Raw genomic sequence first — 18,141 nt, forward strand, 5'->3', positions numbered from 1 at the left:
CATCAATGCAGAGTGACCTGACCAGCATGTCCCCATTAATGCACAGTGTTAATGCACAGTGACCTGACCAGCATGTCCCCCATCCATGCACAGTGACCTGACCAGCATGTCCCCATTAATGCACAGTGACCTGACCAGCATGTCCCCATTAATGCACAGTGACCTGACCAGCATGTCCCCATTAATGCACAGTGACCTGACCAGCATGTCCCCATTAATGCACAGTGACCACCTGACCAGCATGTCCCCATTAATGCACAGTGACCACCTGACCAGCATGTCCCCATCAATGCACAGTGACAACCTGACCAGCATGTCCCCATCAATGCACAGTGACCACCTGACCAGCATGTCCCCATCAATGCACAGTGACCACCTGACCAGCATGTCCCCATCAATGCACAGTGACCACCTGACCAGCATGTCCCCATTAATGCACAGTGACCACCTGACCAGCATGTCCCCATTAATGCACAGTGACCACCTGACCAGCATGTCCCCATTAATGCACAGTGACCACCTGACCAGCATGTCCCCATTAATGCACAGTGACCACCTGACCAGCATGTCCCCATCAATGCACAGTGACCACCTGACCAGCATGTCCCCATTAATGCACAGTGACCTCCTGACCAGCATGTCCCCATTAATGCACAGTGACCTCCTGACCAGCATGTCCCCATTAATGCACAGTGACCTCCTGACCAGCATGTCCCCATTAATGCTCAGTGACCTCCTGACCAGCATGTCCCCATTCAATGCACAGTGACCACCTAACCATCATGTCCCCATTCAATGCGTGCCCCCCCCCCCCCCCGAGACTTCACTTACCTCATACCTCTGGTACCTAGCGTGCTGCTCGGGACTCGGTCTCCCTGGCGACCGTGCTGCTCGGGAGTCGGGTCGACTTCTTCCTCCTCCACGGCGCCGCGGCTCGGTCGGACCGGTGTCCTCCGACCGGACTCTTCTTCCTCCAAATCCTCCATGATGCGTGCCGCCCACTGCCTCTTCTCTGACGGCGGGCGGGAAGGCGACGTCGGGACGGTGCGTGACTGACGCACGCACCACGCCACGTCACCCGGGATGTCTGCTATGATTGGTCCAGGCTGGAGACTGGACCAATCACAGCCAGAACATCCTGAAAATGGGGAGTGTCGGGGCGAATTGCTCTGCCCCCGATGACCCCCAGAAGAGCGCCAATCAGCGCCTCTGCCAGCCGAGGGTGGGGTCAAAAACTCCACCCCACCATACCCAGCACTATGTCCGACGGCCCTAGTGGGTGAAAAATAGACAATTTTTTTTTGTTTTGTTTTTTATTTAATCTTTTTTTCTTTCTTTTTTTTTTGGGGGGGGGGGGGGGCGGCGCCCCTGCGCCCCCTATCGACAGGCAGCCACTGGTGCCCAGCCTTTACACAGTAATGATAGGCTGAGAGGAGCTGTTGCTGTTCACATGTAGCTGCACAGCTAGCAGGTACATGTGGTTAGGGATGGATGTTCAAGCCTAGATGCATCTTTCTGCATCCAGGGTCACTCACCAGTCCTTAACAGCATGTAACTGTGTCTACATGTGAACAGCAAAAGCTCCTGTCAGCCTGCCATCACTTTGCACATGCTGAGCAACTGACACTGTTCTAATAAACCTGGAATCCCAGCAGCAAGTATTCATTCTTGCCGCTGGAATCCGCTGTAGGCCGGTAATGTGTCAAGGAGGCCTTATTGTGTATAAAAATCTGTGCGCCTTTTGTAATATTTACAAGTATTTTGTATTTTTTGCACCGCTAATATGTTTTTTTTTTTCAATACTGTAATAATGAATTATTATATCCCTTCTTTTAAAAACAGATTTGGGGCTTCAAAAACCATTTACTGCAATCAGTCCTGGGACTTCTGTGAGGAGGTATGAAAAGAAAGCACACAAAAAGAACACTCACACACTCTCTTGTGAGTAGTTTACTTAATTTAATAAAGCCCAAGTTTATTTCTTTTTTTAAAATCAGCGCAAGGGACCCGTACTTTGGGTCCATTTAACAAGAAGTGTCCCTTGTGCTGGTGGCTGCTGTCTTAGTTCAAATCTTCCTTCCTCTACTCCCCCCCCCCCCCCCCAAACCCCACCGCAGCAGTTATCTTTTGGCACTGCAGGGGTTAATACAGTCACTGGAAGAGGAAGACAGCAGCCACCAGCACAAGGGACACTTCTCATTAATGTAAGTACTTTTTATTGTGCTGATTAAAAAAAAAAAAAAAAAAAGGCACCCTGGGTTTTAAGTCAGATAGCTGTAAACTGGGGGGGTGGGATTACTTAGATTACTATTAGTTTCTGTTACAATTATTTGTAAGCAAGCCTAATGTCTATTAAAGCGGAGTTCCGGCCTGAAAAAAAAAATTTAGATAAAAATACCCCCGGGACCAGTAGTCAGGGCTAGTGCATTTCAGCAACGATAGCCTCTGAACTGTCTCCGGTTTCACTTACCTTTTAGAAGAAATACTTCCCTTGAAAATGTCTTGTCCAGCGCTGCCATCTCAGGTGTGGGCAGCCGAAGCCAGAGCGTCCCTCTTCGTGTCCTCTTTCGTGACGTCGGAGTCCCAGAATGCCCTGCAGTGGCCCTGCTCCTCACTTCCGGTGCAGGTGCATCATTCCTGCACAGCTTCTGGGCATGCCCAGAAGCTGTTTAGCAGGGAATGACGCGCCTGAACCAGAAGTGATGACTCTCGGCTCCCAGGAGTCTATGCAAGCAGGAAGTCACGGTGCGGGCCACGGCCGCAGAGGGAGGAAGAGGAAGGAAGGTAAGTATATTTTCTTTAAAAACAAGGTATGTAAACCAAAAAAAAATTTCGTTTTGAGGCTGGAATTCTGCTTTAAGGGGTACCTGTCTTCCCTATACTTTGAACAGCCATTGCTAAAATCTACCCTAGGGAGTCAATAGTGGGTTCGGCCACATTTATTATGAAATTCTGTATATTAACTTTGTACTGTTGCTTTTTCCACAAACTGTTCACAAACTGGTATAATGGAATATTGTTTGCTTAATACTCATGTTTAAATTATAGGCAACCTTGATGAGGCCTTCTTCTAATTCCAGGTCAGCAGACTACTGTGTGAAAGGTGGAATATACCACAAACTCTGACTGTGACAGATTCCTGTGAACACACCGGATTAGATGACCAATCCTATGATGTGCTGAAATCCTCAATCAGGAGAGCAGTAAATGATCATGCAGCGGACTGGGATAATTACTTGGATTCCATTTTATTTCAGTTCCGGACAACTATTAACCCAGTCACAAAATACACACCATTTTTTCTGATGTTTAATAGGAACTCCCAAGCCTGTAGCACAGTAAGTATAGTAGACATAACATTTTGTTTATGATATCATTTTATTTCTTCTACCTGATTATTGGAACCTAGAACCTTAAACAGTGGTCAACTTAGGAAACAGTGACCATAGGTCAGTTAGTTTCAGTATTAATCATAGTAATAGGAAACACAAAGGTAATATAAAGACACTGAATTTCAAAAGAGCCAATTTCCCAAAACTGCGCTCTCTGCTAGAAAATATCAAATGGTATAGAACCGTGGGAACAAAGAACACGGAGGAAAAATGGGAGTGCTTCAAGAGCATACTAAACAAAGGGATTGGCCAGTGCATTCCAAAGGGGAATAAATTTAAAAGAGCAAAACTGAACCCTGGGTGGCTAAACTCCACCATAAAAATGCATATTAAAACTGAAGAAAAGGCCTTCAAAAAATACAAGACTGAGGGGTCATTGGCAGCATTCAAGCATTACAAAGAGTGTAATAAGAAATGTAAAGACGAAATCAAGGCGGCTAAAATAGAACAGGAGAGACTTATAGTGGAAGAGAGTAAAAAGAACCCCAAGAAATTCTTTAAGTATATAAACACTGAGAAAGCGAGGCCAGAACACATTGGCCCCATAAAAGACGACAAAGGAAATATGGCCACAGAGGACAGAGAAAAGGCAGTAGTGTTAAATAATTTCTTCTCTTCAGTCTTCACAAAATAATCGGGGGGGGGCTACACTAACTCGGCTTGTAATGCTAAACGAAATAATACACCTCAGGAAGTACCGCCATGGCTAACGGAAGATAGATTTAGAACTAAACTAGAGAAACTTAACATAAATAAATCACCGGGACTGGATGGCTTGCACCCGAGGGTTCTTAAAGAGCTCAGCCAGGTGATTGCCAGACCATTATTCTTGATCTTTAAGGATAGTCTACTGACAGGCATGGTGCCAGCTGATTGGAAAAAAGCCAACTTGATACCAATATTTAAAAAAGGGCCGAGATATATCCCGGGTAACTATAGGCCAGTTAGCCTAAAATCAGTAGTCTGCAAGATTTTGGAGGGGATGTTAAGGGATCACATACAAGACTTTAGTAATGAAAATGGTATTATTAGTAGTAATCAGCATGGATTCATGAAAAATCGTTCTTGCCAAACCAAACTATTAACCTTCTACGATGAAGTGAGCTGCCCCCTAGATAAAGGTAAGCCTGTGGTTGTGGTGTATCTGGACTTTGCAAAGGCCTTTGACACCATTCCCCACAAACGCTTACTGTACAAACTAAGGAAGGTAGGTATGGACCATAGGGTGAGTACCTGGATTGAGAACTGGCTCCAGGGGAGAGTCCAGAGGGTGGTGATTAATGGGGAGTACTCGGATTGGGTGGGTGTGGAAAGTGGGGTCCCCCAAGGTTCTGTCCTGGTGCCAATCCTGTTTAATTTATTCATAAATTATCTATAGGAGGGGATATCTAGTACAATCTCAGTATTTGCGGATGATACTAAATTAAGCATGCCAATATCTTCTATGCAGGATGTGGAAACCTTACAAGCGGACCTGAACAAAATAATGGGGTGGGCAACTACATGGCAGATGAGGTTTAATGTTGAAAAACACAAGCACATCATAGGTTGAACTGGATGGACTGATGTCTTTTTTTCAACCTCACAAACTATGTAACTATGTAAATATATGTTGTCCATTTGCTTAGCAAGCAAAATAAATTGGCATTGACCCATTTTGATCATGGTTTAGAAGCCATCTAGAGTTGAGCTAGATCTGATATTATGGTCTAAACATGATGTATGTGTAATACTGTATAATAGACTAATGCAATATGTATTCATAGAATGAGGTGGAAGAATCCAATGGACACATAGCAGTATACCCCGTGAATGGAGACCAAGACCAGTATGTTTCCGCTAATCAGGAGCAAAGGGAGACTGTAAGACAAATGGTAGGTATTGTCTTTACAAAAAGGGTGAAGTGTATGTAAAAAGTTAAGATTTTAAAAAGTTATCAGTGACGGAAGAGACTTTCCGGGTAAAATATGCCACATTTTACTTCTGATCTTTAACATACAGTATAGCTATGTTGTAATAAACTACATTATTGATCCAAGATAATGCTACAAAATAAAACTGCTACATGGAAGTAAAAAGTCAGGTATTTAAAGTGATATTAACCACCTCAATACTGGGCACTTTCACCCTCTTCCTGCCCAGGCCAGTTTTCAGCATTCAGTGCTGTAGCACTTTGAATGACAATTGTGTGGTAATGCAACACTGTATCCATTACAAATTTGTATTATTTTTTGAGACAGATAAAGCTTTTTATTTTTGGTGGTATTTAATCACCACTGAGTTTTTTAATGTTTTGCAAAACAAACGAAAAAAGAATGAAAATGTTGAAAAAAAAGTTTTTCTTAGCTTCTGTTATAAAATAAATGCAAATATGCAAAGAATACATTAAGATAAAAAAACCCTCTGCCTTTACAACTCATTTAATAGGAATGGTAAACAAAAGTGGAAGGTGTGTTCCAGGTTCTAGTTCTTTTACTATATCAAATCCCATTACCATCCTCTTCGTTTCTTATGCAGGTTCTGTCCAACATATCTTCCACTGAAAAGCCAGTAAGGAAAACTGTTCTGAAGTGCCAGAAAAGCCCTCTGTCTGCAGACTTTCAAAGAGAAGAAGAGGTGTTTGGAGGGGTTACTGAGCAGTCTTTCAAAAAGTTTAAGCCACATCATGCTGTGTCCTTCAAATTCCAAACTGTCTTTGCTCCAGATTTGGTAGTGGTGGAAAAAGACAACTGAACTGACATTTCCTTTACACAAGAGAAGCCATTTTATTTTTTACGAGCGTCATATTTTTCCATCTTGCAAATTCCATCCTCTTCTGTACTGCAGATGTACAAGTGTTTATTACTTATCTTTTCATGTATGTTTAACTATTCATGTTTTTAAAAGAGAGATCAAGCCAATGCTTGTGCTAGTCTTTGCTTCTGTTTTAGGGAGCACTAGTGAGTCTTGTTTATCAGCATGTCCTTAATAAGAACTGTGTGCTGTACGAACACAAGCAGATAGTGAGTTTGTCATGATTGGTTAGAATCTGTCAACACATAGACAGTGGTACCCATAAGCTTACAACCGTCACTGCTATTCTTTGGACAAGATTCAAGGAGGCCTAAAGGGACAAGCACACTATCCCTACTGTGAAGCATGGAGGTGCATCTCCTTGGTTTTTGGGGAGTGTGAAGTACAGCAGCACAGGAAATGTAATCAAAATTGATGGTAAAAAAAGTAGCATATAATCAGAAATATAAATATAAAAAAAAAGTGAAGGTTTTGATCTCAAACATGCAGTTTATGCAAAACAACCAAAGACAGAAACGAAAAGCTTTTTGGCAAGACAAATGACCAGCTTCACCAAATGAAAAAATAAAGACCTTATGCACAATTATCACAAAATATCGCAAATCCTCATTGTTGCTAAAGTGGACAATACACAAAATCAAGAACTAAGGCTGCATTCACACTTTTTGATTGAGCAATTTCATGTGTCACACATAGGGCAGCCCAATTACTTCATGGGCTGCCCTATGCGCGTTTATTGTCCCAAAAGTATCTCATGCTCCTATTTGGGCGACAAACGTAGCTTGTTTTTAAAACTTGCATTTTACTGCGATCGCATCGCGTAGTGATTATGGCAGAATCGCATTGCGTTTGGGATGCCACTAAAGAATAATGCCACTCAAAAGCACATCATGTATTCTTCCGCAATTTGGGATTGTGGGCAGAATCGTGTCATTTCTGCCCCTGGTCCCAAATTGTGAGATGTGAACGGAGCCTAAGGGTTTGCAAACATTTGATCAGGATCATTTTATGGATTGCCTTTATTACTGTGGTTCGTTTAATTTTTATGCTATTCTGTGATGCCTAATAGTTTAATTAAATCACATTTAAAAAAAAGGAGGTGTTCAGACTGTTTACTCGTGTTTTCTTCAAAAATCGCCAGGGGGGCATGTAAGATTATGAACACAACTTTGTATGCGCGCGTGTTCTTAAATATGTGTGTGTGTGTGTGTGTGTGTGTGTGTGTGTGTATATATATATATATATATATATATATATATATATATATATATATATATATATATATATATATATATATATATATATATAATTTTTTTTTATTATTATTTATTTTAACTGATATAATACATGAATGTATAAGCATCAACATACACAATAATAAGAAATAAAAAAGTAGTGACTGAGGGGAAACAGATGTTTGGGAAGTCGGTAATCCTGCTCTGTCCTGCAGTCTTTAGGGGCAGAGTGGGAAAAAATTTAGAACAGGAATAGTGCAGATCATTACATTTACATTTGGCCCACTTATGTTTTCTGTTTCCATGTATTTATTGGTTCTTTGTGGGAAATCAAAAGCAAGCATGTAAATTGCCCACGCAGGGGCTAAGAAGTGGTCAGGTATTGCAGAAAAATCGAGGTACGAACATGGCAACCATCCATAAACAACTCCTATACTTTTGAAAAAATATCAATATAAAAAAATAATAAATGCAGATGTGGTCAGGTATTGCAGAAAAATCTGTAAGAGTTACAAACATGGCAACCATCGATTAACCACTCTATACTTTTGGAATAATATCAATATCGAAAAGATAATGCAGATAATACTTACAATTTCCCCAGGGGTGGCCCAACTTCTGCGACCAACCCCAGAGGACGGCATTTGTGTAAACGAAAAGAAAGAGAAGCCAGAAAGAATGTAGCGGGGAGAAGGGAAGGGATAAAGCCTAGAGAAAGGGAAAGAGAAAATAACTCGTGTTTGGAAGTCCTGCCGGAAGCAATCAAATGAGGCCCTAACAAGCCGATTGGAGAGGGAAATTCAAGGCGACCCATGGTTCCCAGATCTTGAGAAATTTAGACTGTGAGTCATTCACTATACTGGACATCTGCTCATGGAACATCAAAGCAGTCATGTGTGACTTCACCCCTTGGAAGGCAATGTTGCAGGGTCTTCCAGGCCTGTGTGATGGTCCGTTTGGCAGGGATAAAAGGGTAAGTGGCCAGCTTCTGCTGGGACGCATATAAGCCGGGTATCAGGCAATGCAATAAGCTTTGCATGCCCATGGACCGTTAGATGGAACAGGAACAGGGACAGGAGCAGGCTGAAAATCCTGGACCAAAACCCCACCAGTCTTGAACAGAACCACCAGGTACACAGGCAATTTCCCCTTTGCTCACAGTTACAACTGTTAATACTTCTGGGCTAGGCATGATATACTCGGGAAGGGACCCAGTACCAGATGAAAAGGACCTTATATGCAGCTTCAAGTGTATTTGTATTAAAGGAGCATTTTGCAACAGTTTTCCAAGCCTTGCTTCAGTCCTCCAGATCTATTGGGGACTGGAGGTCCTGCTCCCATCGAGACATGTAGGTGCAGGATGCTGATGACGGGCATCAATGCGTAAATACCCGAGATGAGGCCAGGGGCACGCATGTTCAACAAATGTTTTCTGATAGGGATAGGTGTGGCGCCGGGCAGGACTGTGATTTCTGCCGCCCCTCCCCCACCCGCACCAAAGAAAATGTAACCAAATTGAATTAGAACTGCTGCTGCATCAAGCCACTAGAGGTCGTATGATGTATATAAACTAACCGCAATCATATATGCGATCAGCAGTGCAAGTTCAAAAGCCAATAAATGATTTATCAAACATAATGCAAATTAAATAGACACACTCTATCAATAATGATAATAAAGTGCTCTGTGCAAATAACTAAATAAATACAGAAAAAATATATCAGAAACCATAAAAAACAAAGTGCAAAAACTGTGCAAATTTAGTCCAAAAGTCCAACTACAGTCAGGTCCATAGATATTGGGACATCGACAATTCTAATCTTTTTGGCTCTATACACCAGTGGTCCTCAGGGCCCACTAACAGGCCAGATTTTAGGTATTACCTTGGGGAGATGTCGACTAGAGTACTGCAATCACTGAACAGCAGACTTTCAGCTTTAATTTGAGGGTATTTACATCCAAATCAGGTAAGAGGTGGGATAATAATTAGATATTATGCTATGTGCTTTTGTCATTCCTTTCCATTCATGTGGTTCCTATGTGCCTCCCTGCAAGTACATCCCAATAGCTGTTTCTAAGGATTTTGCCCCTGGTGGCTGATTACTCCCTACAAGCGTATTTGGCTTTCCCATTAATTTGGGTGGCCAATTAGTATCTGGTAAGCAGCCATTTATTTTTTTTCCACTGGTGGCTTCTTCCCGTTTGTTGTGAGGAATATATTGGTTTCATCTGCATGCTGGGACCTGTGGTTCTCCTCAAGCACAATATTTTTATTTTTGGATTCACTTTCCTCTCTTTTTTATGGACTTTGCACATTGTCTTTATTGAGTTTATGCGTTTATACCATGGGGTTTTTTTTCAATATATACCATTATTAGCGCTACACTTTTTTTATATAGCTGTGGGGGAGGAGCTGATAGAAAAAGTGAAACTGTGTATTAGTTTGAAGCCGGATAGGCTTCTTTAAAGTGAAGGGTTTTCAGGGATCGTCTAAAGATGGATAGATTAGGAGCAGTGGCGGCCCATCCATTAGGGGCGCCGCCCCCCTCATCCATGTGTCCGGACCCCTAATCTACATGCAGGGCGCCGGATGCATGGTTTCCAATAAGGGTTTTTTTTTTTGTTTTTTTTTAAGCACGTGATTAGAGCCAGAGGCTCTAATAGGCTTCAAAAAAGGGTGGGCTTGGGGTGCAGAGCACTGCGCCCTGAGCCCACCCAGTTGTGTGACAACAGCGAATGAATATTTGCTATTGCCACACTGATTCTCCTCCCGGCCAATCAGGAAGCGGGTCCTAAGACTTGTTTCCCAATTGGCCAAAGGAGAAGGCATCCTATTGGCGGAGGAGGAGGGGGGAGATGGCCGCCGAGACGAGAGGGGACATGGAGGAGATTGAGGGGAAAGCCGTCGCTGCCTGTCACTCCAGAGGAACAAGATAAGTGAACTGGCGCCCAGGGGGGGATATGGTGTGGACTGGACTCTGGAGTGATTGGGGGGGGGGGTTCATGGCCAGGTCCGCCTGACGCCCCCTGACCGATGGAGCACCAGCCACCGCTGATTAGGAGACAGTCGGACACATTGGGGTAGGGAGTTCCAAAGGATGGAAAAAGCTTTGGAGAAATCCTGGAGGCGAGCATGGGATGTGATGACAAGGGAGCTAGAGAGCAGAAGGTCTTGTGGTCCTGGGAGGACCGAAGAGAGCGGCTTGGTTGATATCTTGAGATCAGGTTAGTGATGTAGCTTATGTTTATGATCCGGCAACATTGCCATTTAGCCTGTAGCAAATGTGCCCTAAGTTTAAAGTGACGGGTATTCTCCAAAAATAATTTATACACATCCCCTACCTAATGGCCCTGTAATCTATTCTTCATTAAAGTGATAGTAAACCATATTTAAAAAAAAAAAAAAAAAATAGGCACCAGGCAGTTTACATCACATACTAGCACATTATGACAGACTTATCTGAAAACGAAGCCCTCCAGCGGCGTACTGTTACTGCTGAAAGCGCTTTCATCTTCACCCAGTCTTCTTTCTGGGTTTGTGGGCTTTGGCAATATGATTGGCCGATCTAGCAATGACGTCACTCCCGCATGGCTGTTTACGGCACGACTCTGAAGGAACGGCACCGGTATGCCATTCTTTCAGAGCGCATGCGCTGGTGACATCATCTAAAGGCTGCATCTGAAGTAACTATCTCCTAAACAGTGCACATTTAGGAGATAGTTACTTTACCTATAGGTAAGCCTTATTATAGGTTTACCTATATGTAAATAGCATACATAGGAGTTATAAAGAGCATCTCAGGTCAGAGGTGGTAAAAAATTGCCACCATCCCATAGAGCAATTACATATAAGAGAATTTCTCCTCTGAATCTGGATTTTAATGGAATCCTATACAAAACACAATATCACCAATTAGGGTCCCAATCAAGGGCACTCATGTGCCTGAATGAACTCGAAAGGGACCAAGGTTCTGTCATATATTCAAAGCATCTAAAAAGTCCAATTTTGCCAAAGATAGGGATAAGGGGGGGGGGGGGTATCTTTGGCAAAATTGGACTTTTTAGATGCTTTGAATATATGGCAGAACCTTGGGGGTTCTCTCCTTCCATACTGCCAATGGATACATACGTGGTTAGTGGCAATGTAGCTTTATATGTGTGTTTCTTGGGGGATCTAAGATTTGAGGATGGATATGTGATGAGCTTAAATGTTTTTATCCCCTATTTCAGAGGTGGGACAATAATCTTCCCTGAAGAAGAATTGAACTGCAAGTTAATTTAAGATTCGAAACGCGTTGGCTATTCCCTCCAATTGGAGATGTATTAGGTCCCTTTCGAGTTCATTCAGGCACATGAGTGCCCTTGATTGTGATCCTAATTGGCGATATTGTGTTTTGTATATGATTCCATTTATAATGTGATTTTGTAACAATTTTTAAATATTTCTCAATAAATGTATAATCTTTTTTTTACTTCATGTGTAATAATTGCCCTTAAAATCCAGATTCAGAGGAGAAATTCTCTCATACATAGGAATTTACTCCCACTCATTGTCTCTTAATGCATTTTTTTGCCTCTTTGTAACGTTCTGTATGAGCTCCCGAACCTCTAATTTTCCCCCTTCCTTCTATTGGTTTAGTACAAGTAGTGCACATTAGTTGCAGTCATGATCACTGCTTTATGCACCCTACAAATCTCACAGTCCATAGTCTATCCTGGGAGCGGGCAAGAAAGGGTGGCTACCTTCCTACATACAATGGGACCATGGAGAACGAACGTAGCCACCATCTAAGAGGAAGTCAGAACACAGCAGGGCTGTGACAAGGGCTGCCCTGGGCACTGTGGTAAAATGTGAGGCGGGGAGGGGGCAACTCAGGGAGATTTGGGTGGGGATTTTGGGTCGAGAGGGGGAATTTGGAGGATGGCAGGGATTAACAATTGTTCTATGAGGGGAAATTAGGAGTGTGTGCAGGTATGGTGAAATGGGGGGGCTAATTGTGTTTTTGGGGGGGGGGTGGGGAAGAGGACTTGTGCTAGGAGGGAGAATTTGGGGGGGGGGGGGTTTGTGCTAGGAGGGGTATGGGGGGGGGGGGATGTGTGCTGGGAGGGGGGATTCGGAGTGATAGGAGAGGATTTGTGCTTGGAGGGGACATTTGAGGGTAGAGGATTTATGCTAGGAGGGGTGATTTTTTTGGGGGAGGGGGGATTTGGAGAGAAAGAGAAGATATGACCTTGGAGGGGACATTTGAGGGTAGAGGATTTATGCTAGGAGGGGTATGGGGGGGGGGGGGAGAATGTGTGCTGGGAGGGGGGATTCGGAGTGATAGGAGAGGATTTGTGCTTGGAGGGGACATTTGAGGGTAGAGGATTTATGCTAGGAGGAGTATGGGGGGGAGAATGTGTGCTGGGAGGGGGGATTCGGAGTGATAGGAGAGGATTTGTGCTTGGAGGGGTGATTTTTTTGGGGGAGGGGGGGATTTGGAGAGAGAGAGAAGATATGACCTTGGAGGGGGGGATAAGGGGGACAAAGATTTGTGCATTCAGAGGGAATCTCAGCAAGATGTCAGATTTTTACTCGGAGGAGGGGGATTTATGTTTAGGGGGTAAGCATGTAGATTAGTGTTCATTTCTTTTGGAGGGGAGGGGGGGGGGGATTTTTACTGACACATAATGCCTGTGCATCTTGGGAGGTGCGCAGTTTGGTGTGTTTTCCCTTATGTAATATCTTTTACTTGCTATATCTTAGTGCACAATGATTTCATTATAAACCACGCCTGGGCTGTATTTTAGAAAGAGGTATGGTTGTATTTTAAATAAAGGTCCAGGTTGCTGAGTTTTATTTGCACCTTGTTCCTATCCTCATCGGATCCCCCTGGTAAAGGCTCCCCTTATTACCCTGTGCTGTCTCTTTAATCAGAGCACGGAGCTTAGGAAAAGCATCATCCAGGGCAGCCTGTGCTGCACAGCTGTGGGCGTGGCTCAGCTGTCATGAGATGGGCGGGTCCTTGTGTCCTGACAGCTGCATCTTGCAGGTTGCTGGACCCGAAGTGTCTGCGCAGAGCGGAGGTAAGGATCGCACACTCACCCATCACTGTCCTATAGATCGCACGGTGTGTGTGGAGGGCCCAGACAGGGGAGGACCTTGCTGTTACCTGTGACAGATACATTGCACCCTACGCTGCACGATCTCTGATGCAGGTTTAGCCTGGGCCAAATAAAGTGCACTCCACCAATCACACACATACACAGCAGAGGCTCATTGTATAGATAAATATCGCTTACTGTAGTCTAAAGCTGGCCAAACAATATTTACATTTACCAAAGATATGTAATATGAGGACAAACTTAATCCATTTCATTTGTATCAAATCAGGCAGGTCCTTGTTCTACATAGTTGATGGTAGGTCTAAAGGAGATTGTACAATCCGATTGTATAGTGTATGCGCCGTTTAGGATCCAAGGTGATTGATGCGATTTTCAGTTAGCTACGGCTAAGCAGCCTTTAACACACATTAGCATGGTAATCAACATTTCAGATGCATTGCGCCAGTTACACCGGCATTCAGGTACCATTGAACAACACTCCCCAAATGCTCTGTATTTTTTTTTTACAATGTTAAAATAATCACTTTTGACACTTAACCACTTTACCACTAGAGCATTTTGCTGTCTTACGTCTGGGCCACTTTTTGCGATTCGGCGCTGTGTGACTTTAGCTGACAGTTGCGCGGTCATGCGACGCCGTACCCAAACGAAATTGACGTCCTTTTTTTCCCACAAACAGAGCTTTCTTTTGGTGGTATTTGATCACCTGTGCGATTTTTACTTTTTGCGCTATAAACAAAAAAAGAGCGTTTATTTTGAAAAAATAACAATATTTTTAACATTTTTTTATATGAAATTCCCCCCCAAAAAAATGTAAAAACCAATTTTTTTTAAATTTTTGGCCAATTTGTTTTCTGCTACTCATGTTTGGTAAAAAAAAAATCGCAATAAGTGTATTTTGCGCAAAAGTTATTGCGTTTACTAACAAAGGGAAAGATTTATGTCATTTTTGGTGTTTTTTTTTTTTAACGAGTAATGGCGGCGATCTGCGATTTTTTTTTTGCGGGACTGCGACATTGCGGACAGATCGGACCCTTGACTGACATTTTTGACACTTTTGGGGGTACCAGTGACATTACTGCAGTAATCAGTGCTATAAATATGCACTGTTACTGTAAAAATTACACTGGCAGGGAAGGGGTTAATTTTATTGGAGAGGGAGGGGTTAATGTATGCCTGGTGCTTACTGACGTGTGTGGGGGGAGGTGACTGAGTGAGCCAGGGACAGATCGGATGTCCAGCTATGCTGAACACTGCAATCTGTCACTCCCTGTCACTGAGGAGATCCGCCCGCTCTGTTTACACAGGCGGGCGGATCTCCAAACTGGATTCCCCGACAATCGGGGCAGAGCAGCGGCGATCGCCGCCGCTCCTCCCCTGGCCCGACTCCCGCTGTGAATGAAAACAGCGGGAGCGCGCCTCCGGCGGCGCGCGAGCGCCGCCTACAGGGGAGGAGTCTGGCGACGTAGGTCTACGTCGTCAGACCTACAAGAGCCACTTTGCCGCAGTAGTACTACGGTACTCAGCGGTAAAGTGGTTAAATGCCGGTTCACACTTGTGCGATGGGGGAAGGCTGCGAATTCGCAACCTGTTCCCGCATCTCACCCGCACATCTGGCAGTTCACACTGCCATATGTGATACGCAGGGGGTGTCAATGAAATGTTAACGACACCCCCAGTTTGATCGCATATCGCAGTGCGATCTGACAGTTCGCACAGGATCGGATCGCACAAGTGTGAACCACTGTGCGATCCGATCCTGATGCGGCTGGAAAAAAGGGTCCTGTGCGAGTTTGGTGCGGATACAGTGCGAATTCAGCCATACAAAGTGTATGGCTGGATTCGCATCCACACATGAGATCGCATGTAATGAAGGAGCAGTGCGCTCCGAATTACATGCGATCGCCGCAGCCGCAATAGCGCCCTAAACAGGCATTGTAATTCCATGGGCATTTACAGTGCGTTTGTGGCGTATTTCAGTAGAAGCCAATTGAGGCAGTGGGAAAGCATCAGCGCCTGCCGAATTTGCCCTTATAACAATTGTGTGGCATTGACGTTCAGGAAGCAGGAAAAATTAGACTCCACCCCCTATTATCACCGCCTGGGTTCACACTGCCGTGTGTTGTGTTAGGGCAGCCCATTAACCACTTCAGCTCCGGAAAGTTTATCCCCCTTAATGACCCGGCCATTTTTTGTGACACAGCACTGCATTTCTTTAACTGACAATTGCGCAATCGTGCGACGCTGTACCCAAATAAAATGGATGTCCTTTTTTTTCCCACAAATACAGCTTTCTTTTGGTGGTATTTGATCACCTCTGCTGGTTTTATTTTTTGCACTATAAACAAAAAAAAAAGACAATTTTGAAAAAAAAATATATATTTTTACCTTCTGCTATAAAACACAGCCAATAAAATTTTTTTAAAAATCTAGTTTCTTTATTAGTTTAGGCCAATTTGTATTCTGCCACATATTTTTGGTAAAACAAATCCCAAAAAGCATTTATTGATTGGTTTGCTCCGAAGTTATAGCGTCTACAAACTATTGGATAGATTTATGGACTTTTAATTTTTTTTTTTATTAGTAATGGCAGCGATCAGCGATTTTTAGCGGGACTACAACATTGCGGCGGACTAATCTTACACTAAGTAACACTTTTTGGGGACCAGTGACACCAATACAGTGATCAGTGCTAAAAAAAAAAAAAGCACTGTTACTGTATAAATGACACTGGCAGGGAAGGGGTTAACATCAGGGGAAATCAAGGGGTTAAGTGTGCTCCTAGGGAGTGCTTTCTAACCTAAAATGAAAAAACAAACAAAAGGGCACACCGGCCTAGTGCATTATCCTCTAAAAAAGGTTTATTCAAATAAAAGGTATAATACTCACAAACGAGTTCTTGTTAAAAGCATATCCAATAGGTACGTTGTCATCAGCATCAAGATCAAAGGCTGTACCGTCCCCTGAAGCTGGAAAGGCTTACGTGTTTCGAGGCTTAGCCTCTTCCTCAGAGCCTTCTGACTGCAGGAAGATAGAGATCTGTGCTCCTTATTAGTAGGGACACAAGATCTCTCTCTTCTTGTCTGACAGAACGGCAGTCCGCCTTGTTTACCTAGGCAGACCGCCTTTCCGTCATTCTCCTGAACGATCGCAGGTGGCACCCCCTTGAGCCCATCTACAAAATCATGTACAGGTACGTGATTTTGCACTTAAGGGCCACCCTGCCACAGTAAATGTACGTGGGGCAGTCCTTATGTGGTTAAATGAAAGGCTTGTCCTAAGTCTAGGTTTATGCATATGTAGGTTGTGGGTGTCACATTTGCGCAGGCACAGTAGCCCATGTATTTGAGTAGGCTGCTGTACTTGCAAGAAACTTGGGGAAAAAGTCCCTCAACCCTTTTCTGAAAACAAGGCCGCATTGAACCACATGGTGTTGGCGCCTGCCATGTTTTCCAATGCCTAGGGGTGCCATTAACAATTAATATCAGTCACGTGCATCTGTTTTTGGTATGTCTTCCTCGACCTGCATACACTAGGTTACCACATGAACTTTTTTACGCACATGAACTTTAATGGCATCCCAGTCTTAGTCTGTAAGGTTCAGTATTGAGTTGGCCCACCCGTTTGCAGCTATAGCAGCTTCAACTCTTCTGGGAAGGCTGTCCACAAGGTTTAGGAGTGTGTCTATGGGAATGTTTGACCATTCTTCCAGAAACACATTTGTGAGGTCAGGCACTGATGTTGGAGAGAAGGCCTGGCTCACAGTCTCCACTCTAATTCATCCCAAAGGTGTTCTATCGGGTTGAGGTGAGAACTCTATGCAGGCCAGTCAAGTTCCTCCACCCGAAAATCACTCATCCGTGTCTTTATGGTCCTTGCTTTGTGCACTGGTCCAAATCATTTGGTGGAGGGGAATTATGGTTTGGGGTTGTCTTTCAGGGGTTGGGCTTGGCCCCTTAGTTCCAGTGAAGGGAAATCTTAAGGCATCAGCAGACATTTTGGACAATTTTATGCTCCCAGCTTTGTGGGAACAGCTTGGGGATGGCCCCTTCTTGTTCCAACATGACTGCGCACCAGTGCACAAACCAAGGTCCATAAAGACTTGGATGAGCGAGTTTGGGGTGAAGGAACTTGACTGGCCTGCACAGTGTCCTGACCTCAACCCGACAGAACACCTTTGGGACCTCCAACAGAACACCTTTGGGACCTCCAACAGAACACCTTTGGGACCTCCAACAGAACACCTTTGGGACCTCCAACAGAACACCTTTGGGATGAATTTGAGCGGAGACTGTGAGCCAGGTCTTCTTATCCAACATCAGTGCCTGACCTCACAATTGCGCTTCTGGAAGAATGGTCAAACATTCCCATAGACACACTCCTAAACCTTGTGGACAGCCTTCCCAGAAGAATTGAAGCTGTTATAGCTGCAAAGAGTGCGCCAACTCAATATTGGACCCTCCAAGCTAAGACTGAGATGCCATTAAATTTCATGTGCGTGTAAAGGCAGGTGTCCCAATACTTTTGGTAATACAGTGTATGTATGAACCCAGCCTCAGGCCGGCCAAACATTGAGCAAATTTCTTTCCTGCAACCACAGGTTGGCTCCTGCCAAG

The 18,141-nt window shown here is 44.0% G+C and overlaps 1 protein-coding gene across 1 annotated transcript in view; it reads left to right on the plus strand.

Annotated features, from left to right (window-relative positions):
- Positions 1–13,384: 13,384 nt before the first annotated feature.
- ABCB9 (ATP binding cassette subfamily B member 9) overlaps positions 13,385–18,141 on the plus strand; it is a 102,118-nt gene continuing 97,361 nt past the window's right edge. The window contains exon 1 of the mRNA XM_082273171.1: positions 13,385–13,486. The gene's annotated coding sequence lies outside the window, so the exon portion shown is untranslated. The remainder of the gene's footprint in view (positions 13,487–18,141) is intronic.

The sequence above is a fragment of the Pelophylax lessonae genome (genome assembly GCF_965119305.1).
Source record: "Pelophylax lessonae genome assembly, chromosome: 1".
Classification (NCBI taxonomy): domain Eukaryota; kingdom Metazoa; phylum Chordata; class Amphibia; order Anura; family Ranidae; genus Pelophylax; species Pelophylax lessonae.